Raw genomic sequence first — 7,071 nt, 5'->3', positions numbered from 1 at the left:
ATACCATCCATTATATGAGACAATATATAGAGAGAAATATAAAACATTATATAAAAAGAAATATATTAGTAAAAATATATAATCCAATATATGTAAAGAAAATATATTCATAAATATATATATTTTTAACAATATATAGCTTTTCCATGCGGGCATGTTCAACTATAGTTATTATTATTGCTGCACTCTCGATTTTATTCGTTCACTTTTCACGTATAGCAAAAGTGATAAAATGGTAAGTATGCTTATCTGCAGACAATTATTTCTGGCATTGATGGCCCCTACTCAAACAATTTTGCAGGTATAAAAAGCCGTACTTTTTTACCAGGTACCCAAAAGGTTCTAAAGTTTCAACGGAACACTATCGGTAAGAGATTATAACTTTTTTGCTTATACATTTTAGATTATTGTAATTGACGGTAATTCGAATAATAGATATTCGGTAATGATGTTTCTTAGATTTTACTTTAAAAAAAATGATTATATAACATTGACGAATTTAGCTAGGATAAGCCATATATGTGCAAGACTCTATAACCCATAAAAAATAGCTTTAGTTTAGGATACAAATTTTAATCGCTGAAACATATGGGTGAAAATTAGAAGAGTATGGGGCATCTATGGGCACCGAAAAATAAAAGCTAATAATCCTGAAAAAATTGAATGGAAATTTAATTAATTTATATATTATTAGAGATATTAATTGTTCATTTATCAAGATCAGATACCAAATTTTATAACTTGTTTTTATTTGTTTGATTTTTATATTCTATTTCATTTCTATTATCCCGGGAAAAAAAAATTTAGATCTGTTCTGATCAAATAAGATCAGCTCAGATCAAATTTTATCATAATTTATACTGAACCCAGATCAGAGTAGATCTGTTCAGATCAAACTAGATCTGATCAGATATTACATTTTTCTTTAGGGAAAAATAGTCCAGATCTACCCTGATCAAATCTAATCAAGTCCGATCAACCTAGATCCAGTTAGCTCAACCTAGATCTAGTCAGATCAAAATAGATCAACATTGATTAAATGATCAATTTATGAAGTAAACATAAATAGATCTGATTGGATCTGTACGGATCAAACCAGATCTGAGCTGATATAACTTTTTCTCGGGAAAAAAAGTTCAGATCTGCTCTGATCAGATTAGATCTGTACAGATTATAAAGAAATATTTCTTCGCATTATATTATAATTATAAGATTAACTAGCTGAATTTCGACACATTCACCTAAATTTTGATAATTCTAAAAAGTCTATCGTAATTAAAATAAGTACATTTTTTTATTTATTCAGCTATATATTTAAATTGGTATCTTCTAAATTATATGTTTATTTGTATTGTTTAGAGAAGAGTGATCTTGAATATGAATCTTTATTAAGTTAAATTTCAATTGTATCATTCAAAGGAGAAGATACAGCTGATCTCATATGAAACATGAAACGTTTACTTTTAATTATAAAGGCTTCAATTCTATATATTTTATATTATTGTCATGTATTTAATATATTTTTAATCAAACATATCAAATTATGATAGAGATAAAAAAACAGATTCATTTAGATTTAGCGAATTAGATCTAATTTGATCGAAACAGATCTGGTCAAAATGCAGATCTGTTCAGATCTAAAACATTAGATCTAATTTGATCTGAATAGATCTAAATTTTTTTTCCCGGGATCGTAAAAGGGGGCGGGGTAATCATGCACAGTATAAGGAGAGAACTAGTCTCGAAAATATTTCAATATTTAATATATTTTAGTAAGAAATACTACACATCAATTACAATAATAAAAAGTTAAAAAACTAATTAAAATTTGATTTAAATTATTTCAATTCTAACATAGTCAGATTTACTAAACTGGATAGTAAAATTTACTAAATATTTATTCAAGTTTACTAATGCAGGTTATATTTATATCCATATTCGAATAATGAAAATGACTAAACATAAATAAAAATTAAATTCTCAACATAGTCAAAATGACACAATTTCAATAGCGTTTTAAGTTCACAATATAAATTTAATAATTTTAACTCATATTTTTCAGTGAAGTTTCCTATATTTCTTTCTCCGTTGTTATATTAAGACTATTAGTGATTGAATAATTAGCAATAATTAATCAAATTAAATTAATTTCTATACAGAGCACATAAAACCCAATAATTTTTACAAAAAACATTGCAATAACTTTGTGAATAACCTTTATAATTTAGCGGGAATATTTTATCAGAATAATAATTTAACTTTTCCAGAAAAGAAAAAAATAAACAACATGTCACGAGTTACTTCATTATTATCAATAATTTTATTCATTGGCTGCTTTCTACACTTTACAAAATTACCGGGGTAAGTCCAAGCGGTGTAGGTGTTAAAATCGGTGGTGTTAAATTTCAACACCGACAGCGGTGTGAAAATAACGCCGCCACCAGTGTAAATATTCTGTACCGGTGTTAAAAAAAAATTCCCCGGTGTTAAAATAACGCAACCGCCGGTGTTAATATCCTAGACCGGTGTTAAAATATTTTACTTTGTGAATATTTTTACTTACTGGATCACTATACTTGTTAATAAATGATATTTTTTATTAATTTTCATAAAGAACTGACATTTTTTGTGTTTTATAATCTTTAAAATTAATACTCTAAGCGGACGCAGTTTACCCTGCCTTTACATCGGTTACTCCGCTTTTACACCGGTATTAATACCGGTATTTTAACATCGCCGAATTACGCCTTCTACACCGCCCTGATTAAAAAAATCGATTTAAAGGGATTCAAAAAAAATTTTTTTCAATACTTTTTAATACTTTTGAATACGTTGAATATTTTTGAATCTCTCTTCTTATGGGCATTTAACATTGCAAATCTCTTCAAATCGATTTTTTTAATCAGGGCGGTGTAGTTTCATTTTAACACCGGGCAGAGTTAAAATGAGTCCATTTTTAACACCACTCTTTTTACAGTGTATTGGCTAAGCAAAATCCAGGCCCAAACTGTTTCGGGAACGATGTAAGTAACAATAATTACTATGCAGTAAAAAAAAAAAATTTAATATGAACTAAAAAAGCTTCTAATTCTGACTTATAACTTATATTTCAATAGAATCAATAAGAATATTTTTTGTTTTAACCATTTTTCAAAACGGTATCCTATAATTTATAATGTACACTGAAAAAAAGAAATATTTGTCCCAAATAAATCAATTTAGTTGTGGCTTTTTTACAAATATTTCTCAATGGCAAATAAATATATTTGGTACAACAAAATATGACAGTTGATTAAAATAATTTTATAATTTGACGGAAATATATCATTTATTTGTGGTAAGTAATTGATATATTTGTGGTAAAGAATTTGTGACAATTAACCTAAAATTCGGCGATACTATAAATGTATTTGACGGCTTTATTTATTTGTAGCAATTGGATCATTTCTTTACCACAAATAAATCACTTATTTCACGCAATTAAACTACTCAAATATATTGTATCTTTCTCATAATCAAATATTTATTCGGCCATATCCAATTATACGATATCTTTGGCTTAAATAAGTCTTTTTTCCAGTGTAATGAAAGACATCATTTTACAAATTTTGAATTTATGAGCTCGCGTTACGATATTTTTGTTCTACACAATTTTTTTACGCGGGATCTGCAGTAGACCAATTTACAGAACCGAGGCCTCTAAAACCATAAATGCCTATAAATTTTATCATCAATTAATATCATAATTCATCATTTCCAGTGTTCCCTGATGTGGCCATGTTGTCAAGGTTTCCATTGTACCTCTATTGCCAACGGTAAATGCGGATTCTAGGTCCACAAGAAAGTAAACCTGATTTTCTTTAATATCTAATGATAATTATTATAAAATTAAAAATGAAATCTTAGTTGATACAATTGTACTTTTTATCAAGTGTGAAAATACCGTTGTAGTTTCAAATAAAATAAAAATTACAATTTTTAAATAAAAATTATTAAAGTTGTGAGCGATTTTTGAAATTTTTAAGTAATTATCTCTACTTAGGATTTTAATTATTATGATAAATAAAAATTCCAATCTAGATAGTAATAATTGAAATAAAAAATTAATTTTCTACTGGTCATCGTAATTTTTTTTATGGATTGTAACTTTTTATTTGAGATAGCCAATTTTTGGTTATGGTTGTAATTACTATTTAATTTTGAGTTGAGTTGTCCAGTACATTCGTAATAATCACAACCACAAGGAGAAGTCCCAGAACACTAGAAATGAATGATTATAATGTTATTCTGATAAGTAACAAACTTTTATAGAGGTTAGTTCTAGAATGAACCGATAGGTTTTGTACTGATGTCACACGAGAACAAGCGAGGATCTCAGCGCCCGAATGCAGCGAGGGAGATAAAATCCTCACAAGTTCTATTAGGTTATACAGAACAAACCCACCGTGTTTCCACCGTAATTCAAACCTGCGAGGGTTATAAGGAGAAAAAATATGGCTCTCCGAAGTATACTGTATACACAGAAAAAAAGGAAATCTTGAACCAAGAAATAAAATGTCTTCGAAATTTATTTCTTGAACCAAGCGAAATTTCTTACTTTATTGAAGTAAAAAAATTATTTGGATCAAGAAATTATTTCCTTCGCGGAAGACATAACTTTCTTAGTCTGACACATGAATTCTTTAAACCAAGAACAAACTTTCTTGGGCCAAGAAAGTTTGTTCTTAACTCGAGAAATTTTTTTCTCGTCTAAAGAACATTACCTTATCGAGTCAAGAAACATTGTCTTGAGCTAAAAAAAGAAAGTTTGTGTACTAAGAAAAAAAATTTTTTAAACCAAGAAAAAACTTTCTTGGGGTAAGAAATGTTTTTTTTGTCACAAACAAAAAAAAATTTTTCAGCCAAGAAATTAATTTTTTTAATTAAGCAAATAAATTTATCAAATAAAAAATTTTACTTTTTTTTTCATTTTTTTATTGAGAACAGTTTTTTTTTTTTGTTTAAATATTACAAACAATGCTGTGAAGCAAATAAATACTGCATCAGAAGCATTCATAAGGGATAGGCCAGTTTCGCAATAAGTTAAACATTTAAAACAAATTGAGAAAAAACAATTATCGCTTAACCCATGAATCGAACCCAGATCGATTCGGCGCCACGCGAGAGCTTTACCAATTGAGCCATCCCAGCCTTTGTCAGAAAACTTTAACTTTGCCCACATATACTAAGCCATACTGGCTTATGGTCAGTCACATTTTTAGATCCCAAACACAGAATTAATGTTACAAATGTTATGCCAATAATTTAGAAAAATGTTAGTTTTGACATTTTACCAAAATACTGAACGGATCGTATGAATCGTTCATAAATGAATTTCGACATAAAAATAAAAAAGTTTTAAAAACAAAAAAAGAAATTTAATTTAAAAAAAATTGAGATATTATTTAATATTATTTAGTTAATTTATTATAATAATATAATTTAGTTATTTAATTTTTAATTTATTTAAAATAAAAAGGTGGACTCAAAATCCATTTGCTACGCTAGTGTGAGAAAGAGAGAGAGTGGGGAGTGTTCATTCCTTAGGATGCGAAGGAGGGAGCATCTACGAGTGAGAATCCAAGAGAAAACTTTCTTGGCTTGAGACTCTAGTAATCTTGGATTGAGATTTTTCGTGTGATTGGTCAGAGAAAGTACACTATACTCAAACCAAGAGTTTAAATTTTTTAAACCAACTTCCTTTATTTTTAGTTCGAGTTCGTACCGTTTATTGTTTCAAAACATCATAGTTCTTTAATTACGTGTATAATTTTCTTGAACTAAATATTTTTATTTCTTGGTATAAGTAAGTAACGTACTTAGGTTGAGAAAAATTTTTATTATAATAAGAAATGCAAGTTTTTAAAATAAGTAATTCTATTACTGGAACGAGTATAAAATATGTATTGACTTAAGAATTTTTTTTCTTAATTCAAGATTTAAAATTCAAGAAATTATTTCACTTCGTTCAAGAAATTTCCGGTTTTCATTCCACTCGCTGATAAATTTCTTGGTTGAAGAAAAATTTTCTTGAGTCAAGATTTTTTTTTCTGTGTACAAGTGGCCAATAAACGAGCGGAGCAGACTACAATCCATCGATCACAAAAGTTGAGCAGCATCATGGAGGGACATGAATTGGATGGGTGACCCATCCCGGAAAAAAAAATCTGTTTATCGGTTGACCCTGCGGGCCAGCCCTTAAACTTCCCGCTATTTTCGAGCTCCTCTCGAGCGCGAAAATACTTTTGTATGCCATTGTTTTCGAAGAAAACCGTTTTTTAGCATTTCTTTCTCCCACGATAACTTACAATTAACCTTCTCAATAAGACAATTCATAGATAAATTGAGAAAAATATAGAAAGCCCGAACTGGGAATCGAACCCAGACCATGTCGGTATCGCGTCGAATGCTTTACCAGTTGAGCTATCCGGTATTATACTATTTTCCGTTTAATTTGATCTATAACTTATTGAGCCACACCGTCTATCGTACGGTAATACACCAATTTTTAAATATAGTGAAACCTAAACTTACAATTAACCTACGAAGAAAATGTTCTCGAATAAAAAAAACACAATTACTCAGCCCAAGAACAAAAAAATGAAGTCAAAAATTATCTTGGGCCAAGTAAACCTGTTTTTTAACTTCCCGCTGAGAAAATCGACGATTTTCGAAAAATTGGGAAGTTATTGTTTTCACCCCGATTTGCGAAAATCGAAATTTCATCAGATGTCGACGTTTTGAGGCCCTAGGAAGCTATTCTGACTATTTTCAGAATGATGTCCGAGTGTCTGTATGTATGTGTGTGTGTGTGTGTGTGTGTATGTGTGTATGTATGTGTGTGACCGGCTTATAACTTTTTAACTAATGAACCGATTTGGATAGTTAAGGCGGCAATCGAAAGAGCTTGTTGGCCATTAACTTTTCTGAACATTTCAGATCATTTGATCAAGTAGATTCGAAAATATTGGCGAATTACGGAAAAAAATTTTTTTTTTTTTAGTTTTTTATTGATTTCTCAGAAACGACTCG

The 7,071-nt window shown here is 29.1% G+C and overlaps 1 long non-coding RNA gene across 1 annotated transcript; it reads left to right on the top strand.

Moving 5' to 3' along the window:
• Window positions 1-220: 220 nt before the first annotated feature.
• Window positions 221-3,989, top strand: LOC130670177 (uncharacterized). The gene is made up of 5 exons (XR_008990324.1): window positions 221-235; window positions 302-367; window positions 2,268-2,361; window positions 2,978-3,023; window positions 3,761-3,989. It is a non-coding gene; the product is annotated as an uncharacterized LOC130670177 (long non-coding RNA).
• Window positions 3,990-7,071: the final 3,082 nt, after the last annotated feature.

This window comes from Microplitis mediator, chromosome 6 (assembly GCF_029852145.1).
Source record: "Microplitis mediator isolate UGA2020A chromosome 6, iyMicMedi2.1, whole genome shotgun sequence".
NCBI classification, from domain to species: domain Eukaryota; kingdom Metazoa; phylum Arthropoda; class Insecta; order Hymenoptera; family Braconidae; genus Microplitis; species Microplitis mediator.
This window is presented reverse-complemented; position numbering and strand designations above follow the sequence as displayed.